The sequence below is a fragment of the Equus caballus genome, chromosome 6, assembly GCF_041296265.1.
Source record: "Equus caballus isolate H_3958 breed thoroughbred chromosome 6, TB-T2T, whole genome shotgun sequence".
In the NCBI taxonomy this organism is placed as follows: domain Eukaryota; kingdom Metazoa; phylum Chordata; class Mammalia; order Perissodactyla; family Equidae; genus Equus; species Equus caballus.
The window spans coordinates 97,375,744-97,395,797 of NC_091689.1; the positions used below are offsets into that span (position 1 = coordinate 97,375,744).

Sequence of the window (20,054 nt, forward strand, 5' to 3'; positions counted from 1 at the left end):
GCATAGAGATAGAGTTTAGTTACTGCTTCCACTTGTTTCTACTGGTGTGGTGGGGGAGCAGCTGTTTATTCTGCACCAACCAGGAACCCTATCAGCTGTTGCTAACTGGGCCTGGGCCCCTCCTCGCAGTCACAGTGATCCTGTGGGTTCCCTCTTCAGCTGTGGGGGCCGTCACAAGGGGGCTTCAGGCTGCTGGTGCCTACTGTTGCAGACCACCTAGATGTGCTCCCTCCTTAGGGTCTGCAGTGGTGTTATGGGTTTTCCCAGTGGCCAGGGGCAGGATCACTTATATTTGCATCTCTGTCACTGTCGGCGCCCACAAAATCTCACTTGTCCACTATGGGTCACAGCAGAGCTATGGGCATCTTCTGCAGTCTGTGGTTAGCTTACCTAGCTATGCTACTTTTGTCCCGGGGTCTTCCAGCCTTGTGGTTGCCAGGTGGGTGCTCTCTACTAGTGCTGTGCAGAGGCTATCGCTGAGGCTGCTGTGAGACTGTAGAGTTTCCCCCTGGGCCACGGAGCTGGGTCGCTGGAACTCCACCCAGCCCCAGTCCTCTCCCCTAGGATCTCGGGGAGCCCCTTGCCCTGTCTGGGGGATAGCCAGAGACCTTGAGTTCAGTGGTAGCTGGCCAGCTGCTGCCCTGCCTGGGATTCTCCTCTTCGGGACCCTCCCGGCGTTGTGGATGCTGGGAAGGGCCTCTCCGCTAATGGCAGGTAGAGACTTTGCCTGTTGCCCGGACAGAACTCTGGAGTTTCCCCCCCGGGCCACGGAGCCAGCCACTGGAGCTCCACCCAGCCCCAGTCCTCTCCCAGGAGATCTCCGGTAGTCCCGAGCCCCTCCCAGGCGAAAGCCCGGTCAGTGGAGCCGGCGGCGGCAGCTGGCGGGCCGCCACGCTGTTTTGGATTCTTTTCGGGAGCCTCCCACTGTTGTGGATACTGGGAAGGGCCTCTCTGCTAATGGCAGGTAGAGACTTTGCCTGCTGCCCGGATGGAACTCTGGAGTTTCCCCCCCCGGGCCACGGAGCCAGCCGCTGGAGCTCCACCCAGCCCCAGTCCTCTCCCAGGAGATCTCTGGTAGTCCCGAGCCCCTCCAGGGTGAAAGCCCAGTCAGTGGAGCTGGCGGCGGCAGCTGGCGGGCTGCCGCGCCGTTTGGGATTCTCTCTGGGAGCCTCCCGGCGTTGTGGATGCTAGGCAGGGCCTCTCCGCTAATGGCGAGTAGGGGTTTTCCCCGCAGCCTCTGGTGTGTAACTCTGGAGCTTCCCTCTGGGCTTAAGTGTAGTTGCGGGGGACTTAGGTAGGGCTCTGGTCACCTGTTTCCACCGTCGCTCCTCTGGTGTGCGCTCCCTCCTGCCCTTGGTGTGTGGCGATGTTCTGGGGGCGTCCGCTGGAAGAAGGCCGCTTGCAGGTACTAGGCTGTTCGGGGGTCGGGGTTGGAGAGTTTTCATCTATCTCCACCTCCTCCCGGAGGGAAGTCCGTCCACCTTCTGATGTATAGCAGCGTGGGTCTCTCAGGCGTCCTGAGATGCTATATGGATATCCTTTGTTAAGCGATCAATGTCCAATTAGTTGTAGATTCGAAGGGGGAGAGACAAAGAAGACTACTCACGGCGCCATCTTGGATCTTCTCCTTCCCACTCAGAAATTTTTAAAAGATTTCTCCCATAATTTATTTTAATGCTTTTTTGATATTTAATATTTAAGTATTTGATCTATCTGTAATTCATTTTTTTACGAAGTATGGATCCAACTTATTTTTCCAGATGGTTCTCCAGTTGTTAGAATGCCATTTATTGAATAATCCATCTTTTCTCCCATCAATTTGAAATGTTGCCTTTACCATATACTAAATTTTCACATGGACAGGTGTATTTATAAAGTTTCTATTACATTTCTCTCATCTGTGTGTCTAGTCAAGCCAGGAACATTGTTTTAATTATTGAAGCTTGAGAATATGTTTTACTATATGATCAAATTAATCCCCCTTTATTCTTTCTTTTAAGATTTCATGGCTGTTATTGCTTATTCATTATATTAGTTACCTATCGCTGTACAGCAGATAACCCCCAAACTTAGTGACTCACATGGTAAACATTTGCTATCTCACCGTTCTTGTGGACCAGGAGTGTGGGAGCTGCCTCGCGGGGGACTTCTGGCTCAGGGTCTCTCCTGAGCTTGTGGTCAAGATGTCAGCTGAGGCTGGAGTCACCCGAAGCCTTGACTGGGACTGGTGGGCTTTGGCACGAGGCCTCAGTTCCTCACCACGTGGACCTCTCTGTGGAGCTTTCTGAGTGTCCCCACAATGCTGCAGCCGGCTGCCTCCAAGAAAGCAAACAAGGTGGGGGCCACATAACTTTCATGACCTTGTCTCAGAAATGACACTCTGTCACTTTGTCATATTCATTAGGAGTAAGTCTAGCCACACTCAAAGAGAGGGGAATTAAGCGCCACTTCTTAAAGAATTTATAGATGTATTTTAAAATTACCACACTCATTTTTCTGTGTGAACTTCAGGATTAGTTTACTACTTTTCGAAAAATAAACTCAAACCACTTGGTATTTTTATTAGGATCTATTTTAATTTGTAGGCAGGAGAATTCACTTTCTTTTTTAAAACAATTCTATATTGTTTCCAATTTTGCAACATCTTTGTTCTTTTTATGGTCATAAAACAAAATACAAATTAAGTAAATAAAACAAAAATAAAAACAGCATTGAGGTCCAAGCAACCTGCAATACATACAGGAAACATTTTTAAAATAAAAGGTACTTTTTTTTTTTTAAAAAGATTGGCACCTGGGCTAACAACTGCTGCCAATCTTTTTTTTTTTTTCTGCTTTATTTCCCCAAACCCCTCCTGTACACAGTTGTATATCTTAGTTGCAGGTCCTTCTAGTTGAGGGATGTGGGACACCGCCTCAACGTGGCCTGATGAGCAGTGCCACGTCTGCGCCCAGGATCCGAACCCTGGGCCGCCGCAGCGGAGTGCGCGAGCTTAACCACTCGGCCGCGGAGCCGGCCCCAAAAGGTACATTTTTATGCCCAGTTTATTGTTTTCTTTTTCCTAAAGTGACAGAATGTCCAGCTCATTTATGGACACTTGGCCACCATATAAGTATATTACTCACTGGCCTGTTTTGCCCATACTAGCTTCTAATTGTCAAAATAATTCTGTTGAAAGATTTTCCATAGAAGGGAAAAGAAGGAATGGGTTTTAGTTTCAGGAAAGGTTTAACAAATATAAACGTCTTTTCAGAATATCTGGGAAACCTATTTATCATAAATAAATTATGCATTTTTTAAACCCTCATAGCAGCTTTTTTTAACTCTTTATTTTGAAATAATTATAAATTCATAGAAATTTGCAAAGAAATGTACAGAGGAGTCCCATGCCCTGTTCCGCCAGCCTCCTCCAGTGTCGGTGTCTTACAAAGTACGGTACGGCATCAAGTCAAGAAATTGACGGTGATACAATCTGTAGAGCTTATTTAAATTCCACCTGTTACCCACGGACTCATGTGTGTGGCCCTACACTATTTTGTTACCTGTGGAACCTTGGATAACCGCCACCACAATCAAGATATCTGACTGTGCCCGTCACCACAAGACTCCTTCCTGTGGCCACTTTACAGCCACACCCATCTCCTCCCTCCCATCCCTAACCCCTGGCAACCACTACTCTATTCTCCATCTCTATTATGATGTTATTTCACAAACGTTAAATAAGTGGAATCATCCAGTATGTATGCTTTTGAGGTTGGCCTTTCCCACTCATCATGATTTCCTTGAGGTTCCTCCAAGATGTCGTGCGTATCAATAGCTTGCTCCTTTGTATTGCTGAGCAGTATTCCATGGTGTGGGCATACCACAGGTTGTTTAACCATTCACCCATTAAAGGAAATTTGGATAGTTTATAGTTTTTGGCTATTAGGGATAAAGCTGCTATGAACATTCATGTACAAGTTCTTATGTGGAAATAAGACATTTCTCTGGAATAAATACCCAAGAGTGGATTGCTGGGTTACATGGTAAGTCCACTTTTAATTTGACAGGAGTTTCCAGGCTATTTTCCAGAGGGGCTGTGACATTTTATGTTCCCACCAGCAGTGTATGAGTGATTCAGTTTTTCTGCATCTTTGCCACTATTTGGTGTTGTTGCTGTTTTTTATTTTTGCCATTTTCATATGTGTGTAATGCTATCTCATTGTAGTTTTAGTTTGTATTTCTCTAATGGCTAATAATGTTGAAAATCTTTTTATGTGTTTTATTTGCCATCTGTATATGCTCTCGGGTGAAATGTCTGTGGGTGTCTTTTCTGTGTCAATGTCCAATTTTCTAATTGGATTATTTATTTTTTTGATGTTGAGTTTTGAAGGTTCTTTATATATTCTAGATAAAAGGCTTTTGTCTGATAAGTGATTTGCAAATATTTTCTCCCAGGCTCTAATTTGTCTTTTCATCCTTTGAACAGGGTCTTTTGCACAGCAACAGTTTTTTATTTTGATGAGGTCCAATTTATCTATTTTTCCTCTTATGAATTATGCTTTTTATGTCAAGCCTAAGAACTCTTTACCCAGTGCTAGATCTCAAAAATTTTCCCCTATGTTCTTTTCTACAAGTTTGATAGTTTTTTGTTTGAATTCGTGATCCATTTCGAGCTTATCTTTGCATGAGATGCGAGGTTTGGTTGAGGTTCTTTTTTTTTTTATGCCAATGGGTGTCCAATTACCCCAGCACCATTTACTGAAGAGGCTATCCCTCCTCCATTGAACTGCTTTTGTTCTTTTTTCAAAAATTAACTCAGGGGCCAGCCTGGTGGTGTGGTGGTTAAGTTTGTGCACTCTGCTTCCGCAGCCCAGGGTTCATGGGTTTGGAGCCCAGGCACAGACAATACACAACTCATCAAGCCATGCTCTGGCAGCATCCCACATACAAAATAGAGCAAGATTGGCACAGATGTTAGCTCAGCGACAATCTCCCTCAAGCAAAAAGAGGAAGATCGGCAACAGATGTTAGCTCAGGGCCAATCTTCCTCACCAAAAAAAAAAAAAAAAAAAAAAAAAATTAACTTAGCATATTTGTGTGGGTCTATGTTTGGACTCTCTATTCCATTCCATTGATCTATGTGTCTATTTCTCCCATAACACCATACTACCTTAATTAGTGTGATCAATTTTTAATAGCTGTCTTTCCAGGTGGTATCTTTTTATTGTTTATTTTTTCCTCAAAAATTTCTAAAATTAATTAATAAATAGATATTGTGAAGGGAACAAATTTTCTGATTTCTTATTCTAATATTAGGTTGAGTCAACTATGATAAAATCTTCTCATCTTATTTATTTATTTTTTTTGAGGAAGATTAGCCCTGAGCTAACTACTGCCAGTCCTCCTCTTTTTTGCTGAGGAAGCCTGGCCCTGAGCTAACATCCATGCCATCTTCCTCTACTTTATATGTGGGAAGCCTACCACAGCATGGTGTGGCAAGTGGTGCCATGTCCGCACCGGGATTCAAACCGGCGAGCCCCAGGCTACTGAGAATAGGAACATGCGAATTTAACCGCTGCGCCACCAGGCCGGCCCCCTCATCTTATTCTTGTCTACCTGGATTTGTGGTTTAGTCAAGAGAGTGTTATATAAAAATGCTATCACATGTGATGTATTAAAAGTCTGGAATTTTTCTCCAGGGTCTATTACATTTATAGACTCATGAGGTCATACACATAAGCACTAGAATAGTTTTTAGTGCATGGTGAGGGCTCAATTTATATCAAGTTAATTGTTCTGGTTACTTTATTTAATTTAATTAATTAATTTATTTATTTATTTTGAGGAAGATCAGCCCTGAGCTAACTGCTGCCAATCCTCCTCTTTTTTCTGAGGAAGACTGGCCCTGAGCTAACATCCGTGCCCATCTTCCTCTACTGTATATGTCGGACTCCTACCACAGCATGGCTTGCCAAGCGATGCCTTGTCCACACCCGGGCCCGGGATCTGAACCAGTGAACTCCGGGCCACTGAAGTGGAACGTGTGAACCTAACTGCTGTGCCGCCGGGCCGGCCCCTGTTCTGGTTACTTTATAACAAGTTGTTTTTATTGTTTAGAAAGGAGAGACAACTGGAGGGCAGAAGAGGAGGAGCTGTCATCTCTAGGCTGTTTAAGATTTGCCGTGATCTTCACGGTATGATTTCAACAAAGCTCCAAAGTAAACGTTAGTACTCTCCTCTCAGAAAGGAGGACACTGGGCTTCGTAGAGTATGAATAACTGGCCAGGATCATAGACTTTCATACAGCTTCTCCTTTTTTTGGAGAAGTTACTTGGGCACCTGGAGCCAAGTTTGTACCCTCCTCAGGCACGTGGGCTCTGACGGTGCTCGGTCAGCCGTGGGTAAGCTATTCACGGCAGGAGGTGTTGGGAGGAGAGCTATTGATCCAGCGCCTGGGTTTCCTAATTCTCCGTCCTGAATGGTGCCCTGTCTTAGTGTCCTGCTTCCCCATTCAGAGGTGCTTTCCCAATTAAGGTCCTGTAACCGAAAGTTCGGTCTCTGAACCCGATGCCAATCCAAATAACAAGAACAGAGTCTTGAGTAGAAGAGGAAAGGTTTTTACTATGCCAGGCACAGGGAGCAAAGCAAGGGCTCATGCCTCAAAAATTGCTAGCTCCCCGATGAGGAATGGGTAGGGATTTTTATTTGGGGTTTTGGGTAGGGGAGGGGGGAACATGTAGCTTGTGCAGCTCAGTGCTTTCCCACCAGCCTGCGTTTGGCCTTGAGAGGCTGCTTGCAGCAAGGCAGGGGGGAGGGTGAGATAGGAGGATGGCAGGTGGGCGTCCTTCGCCGTTGTCTTGTCTTCTTGTTTGAGGCGGGTTCGAGCGCCGGGAGTCGAGGACTTGAGGTCTGGGAAGCCTCCGCTCCTTGATATTCTTGAGACAGCGGCTTTCCTGGCAAACTCAAGGCCACATGATTAGCCAAACTTTAGTGTGCCTCCAACTCCAGGCCACCTGGGCTTTTCACAATTTGTAACTCCCATTAAAGAAACAGGTATTTACATATGAGTGGGGCTAGAGAAGCAGGAAAGGGGGTGGTGGGTTTTAGTTTAACCCCATATACGCTGGGTTCAATGTGGGGGAACTGATATCAGGGCTGGTGTTAAGAGCCTGTAACAGTCCCACTTGGCCACGTCAGCAGAAAATTATGTTCTACCTTCTATAAGTATCTATTCCTTCAGAGTTCAAAGAATCTGAGGATACTTACTCAGTCCAGAGATCGATCCTATTTACTCTCCCTTCATCCTGAAGCTGGACAGCCCAGACAACTCGAGAAAGTGACCTGTTCCTCATAGCTGTTGCCACCACAGCTAAGCCTCCGTCCTTCTGGAGGAGAGGCCAATAGACTGTCCCTTCCACCAGCCTGGGGACAGCTGTGGCTGACGCACGTGGGAAGCCCAGGCAGGGGAATGGGTTTCTGCGTGTCTTCTCTGTTGCAAGGTGCTGAGGCGTGGGGACCCCTGATTGACCTCCTGTGGGGCTTCAGGCTGGGACTCCCTCTCGCCAGTCCCAGAACAGGGTTGTCTGTGCCCCTACAAAGCTGGCTCCTCCCAGACTACTCTTGTTCCCTAATCTTGCCACCCCAACCTGCAACAGAGCCTAGAAGAGCTCCCTGTTAATGGGGCTGTCAGCCTTATCCAAGCAGCGCGCGTCAAAATGTGGCTTGACAGAGAGAAACCCGGGCCTGGGTCACCCAGAGAGAAAAACCAAGTCATCGCTCAGAAGCTGCTGAGGGGAGAGTGGGGTTGACAAAGACAGGGAGGACGAGGAAAGAGTCAAGCACTCAGCAAGTCCGTACTAACACACCAAGAACTAGGATAGTGTATGAACCATGTCTTTAATTTTTGTATTTTATGATGGTTTGATATCTTGGGGTCCTTGCTGGCTTGGGAGAGACTGCCCCTCCCAAGGCTAGCTAACTCCCAGAGAGAGTAAATACCCTGCCTGGGAACGCGCCTTTCACACACAAACCGACCAGCGCCAAGCCCGCACTCCCAGCCACCTTTCTCTAACTCACACACGAAACCAGTATTTCTCCTCTCTGAGCATTAGCGACCCATTTACCCACAAACAGTTTTATTTGTAATGGCACGGTTCTCACATTATTGAGAATGAATCTCTGTTCTGCTTCTGATTTAGTTGTAGAAAGTCATAAAAGACTGTCAATCTTCTGTTACCAAGCCAGGTGTTGTTTTTAAAAATGCTTCAGAGAGCTGAAGACACAAAGGGACAGAGGAAAAAAGAAACACAAAGACCCTCCAGGAGGTGATGACCCCTCTCACAGCCACTCTCGTCCCTGGAGCAGCAGGAGGAAGAATCCACTGTAGGTGGGTGTAAGGAGAAATTGGCTAAATGTTAGTCAACATTTAGTGGCCACATACGAGCTGGTGTGACAGATTAAAATTACAAGGACACCCGGCCACAGAGCGAGTCTGCATCCACCCATTCTCTCTCTCCTATGGGTCTTTACTCAGCGGTAGCTGGCAGAAAGTAGGGAGGAGGGGAGGACAGCTCAGCCAGATCCCCTCCTGAGGCACAGGGAGCCTCCCACTAGTTCAAAGCAGCTGCTCTCTGGAGGCAAGAGGAACAGGGAGGAGAGAGGAGAGAAATCTGCCAGAGGTACTCCAGTGTCCAGCTGCCAGAGTCGAGATGGATCAGGACTCCTCATAAGCAATCCAGACTTCCAACCACCAAACCCTGGGGACTCCAAGGGGAGCTGAGAGAAAGGCCCCAAGGTGTTCCAGACCTTCCTGGAGAGAAGGGCAGCTGCCCTCCAAAGGCCAGAGAGAGAGCAGCAAGGCTGGAAGACCTCCAAGCACAGAGGGAGGAGGACGGACTGAAGGACACAGCAGGCCAGCCCCAGCAACCCAATAGCCTGGCAGCTTGGCGTAAAGCAAGGGATTCCCCCCAGTTCTGAAACTGGGGACACGGCTGCGAAGCCCGGGGGGTCTCTAGGGTCTTAGTGCTCAGACCCCAGGCTCTGCTGAAGGGAAAGTCCTGATTCCACTCTCACAACATTTGAAGCCAGTGGTGAACTGAATCAAACTAAAACCACAGCACAGCCAGACACAGCTCCACCCCAGATGAAACTGACTCCAACAGCCTGACAAGGAAGAGGAGATGCACCTGGAAATGGTCCTTAGTGGGAATCACCACCCAGAAAGAAGTCTGCTATTTTCCTTGAGATTACAGTTTTATCTCGGTTATTTAGTAAGCTTAAAGTGTGTGTGTGTTTGCACATGTGTACATTTGTGTGTGTGTCCATATGCAAAAAAATCAGTTAAGATTTGTACATTGTGCCATGTCCCCACGTAAAAATTGTCTCAAAATGGATCTTAGACCTAAATGTGAAACCTAAAACTGTAACGTGTCTGGGAGAAAGTCTTCGGACCTTAGCTACAACACCAAGAGCACAATTCATTAAAGAACAAATCGACAAATTGGACTTCATCACAGTTAAAAGCTGCTATTCTTCAAAAGACAATGTTAGGAAACTGAAAGACAAGCACCCGTCACAGACTGGAAGACAATGCTTACAAAGCAAGTATCTGATAAAGGACTTGTATCTAGAGTATATACAGACCTCTCAAAACTCAACAATAGGAAACAGACAACCCATTTTTTTTTAATAGGCAAAAGATTTCAGCAGACACGTTACCAAAGAACATTTGCATGTGGCAAATGAGCACATGAAAAAATGCTCAACATCTCTGCTCATGAGGGAAATACAAATTAAAAGCAAAATGAGATACCACTACCTACCTATTAGAATGGCTAAAAGTAAAAAGACTGCCCATACCGTGTGTTGGCAAGGATGTGGTTGACCTGAAACTCTCATGTGCTGGTGGTGAGACTACATAAAATTGTAAAACCACTTTGGAAAATAGTTTGACAGTTTATTAAAAAGTTAAACATACACTTATCATTTGAGCCAGGCATTCTAATCCTTCTACCCAAGAGAAGGAAAGTATATATCCCATGCAAAGATTGGGACACAAATGTTCACAACAGCTTTATTTGTAATAGCTCAAAATTGGAAACAACCCAAATGTCCATCAACAGATGAATGGAGTAAGAAATTGTGGTATAAACCTACAATGGAATAGTGCTCACCAACAAAAATAACAGACTATTGATACATGCAATGATATGGATAAATCTCAAAATAATTATGCTGAGTTGAAGAAGCCAGACAACAAAGAGTAGATACTGTGTGATTCCATTTAAATAAAACTCCAGAAAATGCAAATTTATAGTGACAGAAAGCAAATCAGTGGTTGCTTGGAAATAGGAGGGTGAGGATGAGGGAAGGGAGAGATTACAAAAGGGCACAGAAAACTTGTGGAGATGCTGGATCTGTTGACTGGGTGGTGATTGTCTCACGGGTGTCCACGTATGTCAAAACTTATCAATGTGTAACTTTAAATATGTGAAGTTCATTTTATGTATGTTATACCTCAAAAGAGCTGTTTTAAAAAAGCAATGACATCCTACCCACCAGCTAGGCTACAGTTTAACGTTCTGGTAATCCCAAGAGTGTGGAGAAATAGAACATTCATCATTGCTGGTGGAGTCTGAAGGCGCACAACTATTTTGGAAAACTGGCAGAATTTACCGAAGCTGAACAAACGCCTGTCCCGTGACCCAACGCTTGCATTTCCTGGACGACACTCAAGAGAAGTGAGTGCACATGTCTACCAAAACCACGAGCAAGAATGTTCATGGCAACTTTGTTCGTATTTACCAAAAAAATGAAAACATACCATCAATAGTGGAATGGATAAATTGCGGTATGTTTATACAAAGTAATGCTACACAGAAACAAATGAACTACTGCTACACAGTGGTAGCACGTGAATGAATCTCAAAGACATGATGTAGAGCGAGAGAGCCTCAGGTGAAGAAGACATACTCTCTGTTTCTGTTCTCAGGAAGCTCAGAACAGGAAAAACGAATGGGAATACAGATCAGAGCAGCGGCCACCTTTGGAGAGTGCTGATCGGAAGGAGGTGTAAGGGAAACTTCCGTGTTGCTGGATATGTTCTTTATGTTGACCTCTGTGTCGTTTGCACAGAAATATCTAAAAATTCCTCCAGCTGTACACTTAAAATTTGTGAGCTTTACTAAATGTAAGCCATCAGTGAAGAGTAAAACAGCAGCAACAACAGCAACAAATAAATGGAGGCTCAAATCCATGATTTAAAGGGGGCGAGAATGGGAAGGAGAAACAAAGGTACGTGGAACATAATTTCAAGAAATTAGGCAGTGGAAACTTCACTCACCAAGAATTTCTAACCATGAATATGCAGCTGCTCATGCTGTGTTCAAGGATTCTTAATTGGTTCTGACTTCACCCTGTCCTAATCCTGGCTGTCTATATTTATTTCAAGAGATATAATGGAATTCTTTTTAAAAATTGGAATTCCTATTTATTGTTGTAAATGTTCGAGAAACCAAACTATGATATGAATGTTTCATCTTCTAAGTTAAGAACTTAGAGCTTCGGCCCAAACCGTTTTTTCTGAGCTGAAGAATCCCAGGATCCAGCTGCCTACCAGGCGCGTCCTCCTGGGATCTCACTGCAGAGGACTTGAAACTGAACTCCCCAGCTCCTACCCACCCTCCCCTCCTCTGAGTTTATCCACCATCCTGCATTCCCCCTAACTGGCTGCCAGAAACCCCAAAATCAAGCTAGCTCTTTCCTTCGACCTTCTTTCTCCCTGTCCCAGGAATCTGAAAATTCTGATTCTGAACCCCTGCTGTCTCTTGTCTGCGCCCTCTCTCTGTACCCCTGCCATCTCCTAGCTCGGCCTCTCATTCTTTCTCCTGCAGGCTGGAACAGCAGCTTCTCAAAGAATGATTTGCAGTCCACACTCCTCCTTAGAGATCAGGAATGGATCAAAAATGGAAGGGTTTTTTTTCATTTTATGGACAAATGATACACAATTCCGTGTATTTTCTTTTGCATATACAAAAAAGGATTAATTATTAATAACCACCTAAATGAATTACTAAGGACTACTGAAATTTTGTATTAATAAAAACTAAAATTAACGCATTAGTAGGATTTACTGGTTATTCTAAACTATATCCTACAAAGACGTCCAGCTGAGGGGCCTGCCCCGTGGCCGAGTGGTTAAGTTCACGCACTCTACTTCAGCGGCACAGAGTTTCACCGGTTCGGATCCTGGGCATCAACATGGCACCGCTCATCAGGCCATGCCGAGGCAGCGTCCCACATGCCACAACTAGAAGGACCCACAACTAAAATATACAACAATGTACTGGTGGGATTTGGGAGAAAAAGCAAAAAAAAAAAAGGAAGATTGGCAACAGTTGTTAGCTCAAGTGCCAGTCTTTTTTAAAAAAAGGAAGTCCAGCTGAATGCAATGTTACTGTATGTAAATAGTTGGAATTACCCTAATTTTCAGAAAGGTTCCTTGTTATTGGTGTCATGGTTTTCAGTTCCTGCTTGTTTGCTGTTTGATTCTGATTTCCCATAAACATGTTTATACCACAGTGCGTTGGGTTTATGGTTATACTTCAAGATGCGTATGCATTTTGATTCAAACATTAATCATTTACAATCCCAATGCGAAGTAGATGTATATACAATCCCACAAACTCTGGTTTAAAAAGAAATGACATTTCATCGTGACGACTCAGTCCTTTTCCCTCAGGGTCGTGGTAACAGCCAGTGAGGTGAGTTATGGGGTCATTTCTTCCCCCTGCAAAGTGGACCCAACAGAGTCTGAGGATGGCTATCCCTATTGTCGGGCTGCCTTTACTTCCCGCCTTCCTCCTCCACGCCGCCATCCCTTTAGTCTGTACTGCCAAGAAGTGATCTTTTTACACAAAAATACAGTTGTGTCATTTCTCTTGCTCAGAATATATCAGAGTTTGTACGTTGCCTTCAGCAGTGATTACTAATGTATTTTAGGTACTTTTCTCTGTAAGGATAAATGAATAATAAACAAAGCCCGGCTTTCTTCTGAGAAAAGCATACATATACACATACACACGATTTAATTTTACATGATTTCAGAGGTTTTGCAACATCCCTGAAGCCCATCCCTATGTCTTCCAGGGTTCCTCCTCCAGCCTATACACTTTACAGATCGAATGTCCTCTGAATAGCATAAAGGCTCTTTGCCTACCCAGCCTAACTCTTCACTTCCACTCCCCACTTCAAAAGGAATTTCAAGAGCACACTATGTTCGCTTCTAGCTCCTTTTTTTTTTAGAAAAAGAACAGTCTGAAATTTATATAAAAATTGCAAAGAAGTACAGATAGTTTCTGTATACCCCATGCTTTCCCCCATTATTAACATCTTCCATCAGTATGCTACATTTTTTAGAATTAATGAACCAATATTACATGTTATTATTAACTAAAGTTCATACTTTATTCAGATTTCCTTAGTTTTTACCAAATGTCCTTTTTCTGTTCCAAGATCTTATCCAGGGTATTATACTACACTTAGTTTTTATGCCTCTTTTGGCTCCTCTTGGATGTAAGTTTCTCAGACTTTCCTTGATTCTGATGACCTTGACCATTTTGAGGAGTACTGATAAGGTATTTTATAGAATGACCCTTAACTGGGATTTGTCTGATGTTTTTCTCATGAGTAGACTAGGGTTGAGTGATGGGGAGGAAGCCCACAGAGGTAATGTCTCATTTTCACCATGTCATATGTAGGATACACACTATCAACATGACTTATCACTGTTGAGATTAATCTGGACCCACTGGCTGAAGTAACATTTGTCGGGTTTCTCCACTGTAAAATTACTCTTTTTTCCCTCTTTCCATACTGTATTCTTTGGAAGGAAGTTGCTACGCACAGCCCGCACTTGAGGAGTGGGGAGTTACACTCCACCTCCTTGAGGGCAGAGTATCCACATAAATTATTTGGAGTCCTTTTGCTGGGAGATTTGTCTTTTTGCTCTCTCTTTTATTTTTAAATATGTTTTACGTCTTTCAGAAATAACAAAACAATCCCAAAATTTCAATGGCTTAGCACATGATTTATTTCTTGTCCGTGCCACTGTGTCATCACGGTTCAGCAAGTGGGTCTGCCCCATGTCATCACTCAGGCACCCAGCCAACAGAGCTTCCACCCTCAGGTAGCTCCACCTTCCGACGCACGCAGCCTTGCCAGTGGCCGAGGCAGGCAGGCCGCACTGGAGTGTTTTGCACCGGCAATTAAATGCTTCAGCTTAGAAGTGACACACGTCATTTCTCCCTATGGCTCACTGGCCAGAAGCAGTTACGTGGCTCTGCCTAACGACAGGCGCGCGGGCAAGTCTGGAAGGAGAGAATTGCCCCGGGCGAGCACTAGAAGTTTCTACCGCAAGTCTCTACCCCACTGCCCACCAAACAAAGTCCTGTTCTTCCTCCTGTTCTTCATCAGCCTTCAGTGTCGTTTCCCCCACAGACTTCAGGTCCCCTCATGCTCCACCAGCACTCAGTACAGACCAACAGGAGAGCAGCTCAGACGGGACTGTAGCTGTTGGCTGGGGTGCCCTGTAGAGGAAGATGGTCGTGCTTTGACCCCTTGGTCTCCTCGGCATGAATACAGTGACTCTACAGAGGAGATGTTCAATCAACTTCTATTATTTATTGAATTAATGAATGGAAAAATTACTAAATTTTATAGCCAGATGTTACACAGGACCTTCTTCCATAGTAAAATCAAATTAGTCAAATATAATGTATTGGCAAATGAAGTAGAAATATTTTTCCCTTACTAACTTTAAATGAAGTGTTGACTTATAGCTTCCAAAATGTTATATCTACATTGGCGTGAGGAATCCTGTCTCAAACATATGGTCTTCTTTCTACTTTACTCCAGAGGTCTGAGTTAACTCTGTATAGAAAACTATTCTCTCTCCTTTAAATTCTAGGCTGTCTTTAAAATTGTTTTCTCATGTTCGAGGAGCACATCCTCCCATAGTTTGTAGTTGGTTTTTATTTGCACGTTTGTATTATTTCCTTGCAACGTTTGTAATGTCAGAATTTTATTTTACCATGTGTGGTCAAGAGAGGAGAGTAACACCTTGATTATAGGTGGAGTGCATTTTTATACAGTGAATTTACCAATTTCGTTGAAAGTCTGCCTTGTACACGCAAGTGTGCTTCTCGCTGAGAGGGCAGAGGAGGGGCCTCAAAGGGCCTGTGATGATGAATGTGCAGACGACATGACCATAAACAAGAGCAACGGGCAATAAAGTCACAGGTGGCGTGTAACTGACATACATGACTGTTGTCAACGAAAATAATCCATAACCAATCTATAAATGAAAATTCGTGTGAGTTTATTCTGAGTTTAAATGTGAGGACCATGTCCCAGGGCCCTTCTTCCCGAAGGAAGAAAGGGCACTAAAGAAGTGGGGTGCACAGAGTGGTTCTATACCCCCAAACAGGATGTTTCACATAGGATTGAAATGTCCCTTTTACGATAGTTGTGAGTCTGCTCTGTTGGCACAGCGATGGATGGACACAGCAGGTAGGTCTGCTGTCTCAGTGGACACAGCAGGGTGGCAGGTCTGTTGTCTCAAGCTGGGTGGTCACAGGTGAGCTGGGTGGTCAAAGGTGAGCACAGCAATCAGTTCCTAGCCTAGGGAGAGATGCTTATCCTTAAGGAAATGCCAATGTGGGGGGAAGTTGCACCTTTATCTTAAGGGCCTTTGTTCTTGCCATAGGAAATGTTTAAAGTGGATATACAATGCATGCTCGATGGCAATGTCAGGCCCTTTTGGGAAAACAAAGTCAGGCCGAATTAAGTTTACACCAAATGGCTTCCTCATAGACTCCAATATATCCTATTGCTTGCCATTTCTATTTGTCATTTCCCCTTTTGATCTATAATCTTTCAATAGAAAGCATTGATGATCAAAATATTGTCCCTTGGCACCAGGGTTGTTGCTGCCTGCCCTGGGTCCATCATGTCCCTTGGTGCTAGGCTTTTATCTCATTTATTTGTCCAGTTGTCCATGTTGAGGGGAAATAGCGGACAAGCACAGAGGTATATATATCAACAAAGGAAGCATCTTATAGGTTACGTAATTTTCAGTTGATTTTAGATTGTTGCAGAAACATTGCATATGTGCTTTTTTATGTCTCTTCATGTTTACATTGCATATGATCATAGAACAAGTACAGTGATAATGATAATAGTTCAACATATTTGAAAACATTAATTTAAAATGAGTTCTTAGGCATAGTCCTTATCAGAAAAGGAAATTTGTCCAGGATTATAAGGTAGATCAACCATCTGGAGTCACCAAGCAACCATTACTCTAGTTTGTATGCCAGTCTTATAACACTGAGTAAAGAAAACAACAGTTAGTTTGAACATTATGACTAGTACAAGAATTCAAAGAAGTAATAGAAATAGGAATTGCAATCCGGATTGAAAAAGGGAACTGATACTGAAAGGGAGCCAACCAAACAAATCAAACTGGGTGTAGGATCAAAGAAGGCATTCACCTGTCCTTTCATGTAAGCAGAGATGACACATTGGAAGATCCATCACGTGTAAAAGCACAGCATCCAGTCTGAATGATTGCATATGTACCACCTTGGGATGCAGTAAGAATATCTAAAGGCGTTCTGTTTTGAAGGACAGCCCTTCTCATTAAAGACATTTCAGTATTTAAATAAGGTTATTCCTGCTTGACTATCATTAAGGGCTTCTTGACTAAATTGAGTCAGAGTTTTCATATGTAATAATGACATCTTTTAGCCCCACAGAAAGAGCAAATGTAGGCACTTGGTGGCCGTACCAGTGGAACGCTGAACAAGCCCATCCGGCCTTAAAGAGAGGGAGATTGGCAACAGATTTTAACTCAGCCTGGCTCCTTCCCCGCTTTTAAAGGAAACTCAGGGTGCAGTGTCTTAGCCATGCAGCAGTAGCCAAGGCCAAAGATTTGTTCCACATAACCACTGAGTTCCATTAGGAGTCACTCGATAAATGCCTGGCCTTCAAGACCAGTCTGTTCCAAATTAATCCCTTTCTTTAAGTATGATAGTATTCCAAACAAATTATAAAATAGGTATACAGTTTAAGCACAACAAAGGCTTAAATGAGGAGATATAAGGTCGGGAAAACAGGCCTGGTCCAGAGTCTTGGAACAGCTGTCAACAACAGATGCTGTCTTCTTCTCCTCCTGATATTGTCCTTTCCAACTGGGCTGTGTAGAGTCTTTTAGTTGATGTCTCTTTCGATAAATAAATTCTGCAGGTTATAGTCCCTGATCCATAAGTCCTGGGAGCTCTCTGTGAAAGAATCAGCTACCAATCTTTCATTTTTTTAAGCACCTCAATAAGACCATGACAATGTAATATATCCCTTAAGCAAAGTTGGTTCATATATTTCTTCACCTAATTGCATAGGCTGTTTTATTATTATTTCCAAAGGAGACAGCCGATGTTTACAAAAAGTATAGATGTAAGATTAAGGAGCACGAGCACAAGAGCTTTTGGCCTTGAGAGAGTAAATGCTTCTGAAAGCTTTGCCAATTAAGTTTTGGTTGTGCCGTTAGTTCTTTCCACCAATCCTGAGGATCGAGGATGGTAAGCGCAGTGGAAATGCTGCATAATTGGCCAAACATTACAAATAGATTTGAGTTCCCCAGTCACTGTGTAACTCAGGAGTAATTCCTCAAACAGCAATTATCCTTTTCAATAATAATTTACCTAAAGCCATCACTCTTCTGCAAGGAAAAGCCTCAAAACAATGTGAGAACATACAGATCATTACAAGACATATCTATCCTTGAGATGGTGGCATTTGGACAAAGTCCCATTGTCATACCTCAAAGGGTCCCTTAGGAAGGGAAAGTGGCCTTGTGACTCATGAAGTGGCTTCTCTGGATTATACTTTGGGGTTATAGCACAACAAGTAGAGGCCATATGAGCCACTGGGAGAAAGTTTCCAAAAGTATTGTTTTTCCCTTTTGTTGCAACCTTTATGTATATATATTTTTTCTTCTGTGGCGATTTCTTAAGCCTATAGAAGGAAATCTTTCTACTGGATTAGCAGAGTTAACAGAAAGTAGCAGGCATGTTTAAGGCTGGACAGCATATCCAGCTTCATAACACCCTTGCTTATCATTTAAGTAAGACTCATTTGTAAACCAAATTAAACAATAGAATGCAGTCGTGGTCTTCTCCCCTTGTGATGTTGGAAGCAAGGTAGCAGGGTTAAAATAGTGAATAATATTTACCTACACAATAGAACCTAAGGTTTATCATCATTTACTTGACAATGCTTCCCATGCAATTTAGCACCAAACAAGCCTAATCAGTATCCCTCCTTGACAGGAAGAGAGAACAAATTTCTTTGATAAATCCCAGGGGCCCTCTGAAAATCCTCAGAGAAATTCTCTTCCTTCATCCAGGTCAAAAGAAAGTCTGTACTCAGGACTTGAATATATATATATATATATATATATATATATATATATTCTTTTTTTTTTTAAGGGAGAAGCTTGTCAAAAATATCAAAAAGTTTTCAGACACTTGCCTACACAAGATCAAGAGGTTGTAAAACACGGGTCACTGAAACAATGCTCATAATAATATTTAACCAAAGTGACAACAGGAACAGCCAGAGAAAACCTCAATAGAGAGAGCTTTGTCTTTTTGCACACAGGAAATTTCTTAACCAAACATGGATCTTCTGTCCTTTAGGTAAACTTACTCAGAAGGAAGAAACCTTTTATAACCTCTTTATCAAGAGCAGACTAAGAGTTTGGAAAAATTATCCTTTTTAGAGAGACAGCCAAATTTTAATCTTTGTATCAGTTTTTCATATTAAAACCCATTTACTTAATTAGATTCATTTCAATTTTAACCAACTTGACCATATACAAAACTCTTTTCAGAGTTTCTTTCACAAACTTTCTATAACTTTCTTTTGCATTCAAAATTTGTCCCATGTCTTTCTTTTTTTCCTCCTAGTACTTTAGGACAAATTTATCTTTCTTAACCAACCAAGCAAAATATTTCCATTCTTTTTATGCCTTCTTTACTGAAAATTTACACCTTACTTTCCTTGAATATAAATACATTTTCCTTATTAATTCCTAGTAGCTTTAATCACATGTATTAGAACTCTGTAACCTTTAAGAGACCCTATTAAACACTAAAATGGTTGGCAATTACAAATTGTCTTTTATATCAGCATTCTAAACACTTTTCATAATTTCTAGAAATGCGCCACACTTTACAGTAAAAGACCCAAACACTTTTAGCCTCTCTGCAATAAGAAGCCAAAAGTAGATAAACTTACATTTAGTAATTAATGTCTAATATCTTATTTGGAAATGACCTGGATACTCAATGAATTTTATCATTCATTTACATTAACCTAGCAAAACTTCGAAGTTTCAAGTTACCAAAAAGATTTTGGAAGTTATTTTAAATACACATGCCGTAAACTATAATTATTGCTGAAAGTTTATCTGTAAACTCTTATTTCATTTATATCTAAACCATTTGTTCCCAATAGTGATGTTTAGATTACCCGCAAAACTTCATGAGACATTAGGCAAAACTGGTTACCATTTAAAGCTATTATTTTGCTGAGAAATTTCTAACAGACAATGTGAGCTTATTTGACTAGTAAACCCAGGCTGCATGTCTGCATCAGATTCAAATACTGACAACTCTTGAGGACATGCCTTTTCAATCAAACCAACTTAAACTTTCATTAACCAAAGATTAATCTATATCATGTTAACTTGAAAGACATTTGGGTTAGTTCTATTTAGAAAAGCTTTTTGTAAGTGCTTACTTTAAGTCAATGGAATAGAGCTCTTTAGAAATTGTACCATCCGGAGTTAAATACCACACATTTGTAACATATATAGACACACACGGACAGACACAGCAAAGATTCCCCTTAGATTTCCGAGAGTTGTTCTCACAGCAGACCGCAGTGGAAAAACTTGTTTTCCCAGGTTTTTTCCTCTTTCTCTCTTTCTTTCTTTCTTTCGGCCTTAGCAA

At 42.8% G+C, this 20,054-nt stretch overlaps 1 long non-coding RNA gene across 6 annotated transcripts in view; it reads right to left on the reverse strand.

Annotated features, from left to right (window-relative positions):
* Nucleotides 1–20,054, reverse strand: part of LOC111774033 (uncharacterized) — a 54,180-nt gene that overhangs the window by 9,483 nt on the left and 24,643 nt on the right. The window contains exon 5 of one of the 6 annotated variants that reach the window (XR_011440192.1): nt 2,105–2,312. The exons of 2 other annotated variants lie outside the window; for them this stretch is intronic. This is a non-coding gene — a long non-coding RNA (uncharacterized lncRNA). Of the gene's footprint in view, nt 1–2,104; nt 2,313–6,583; nt 6,944–15,490; nt 15,661–20,054 lie in introns of those variants that run through there. 3 more of the 6 variants (XR_011440191.1, XR_011440190.1, XR_002808894.2) reach the window with 3 other exon arrangements.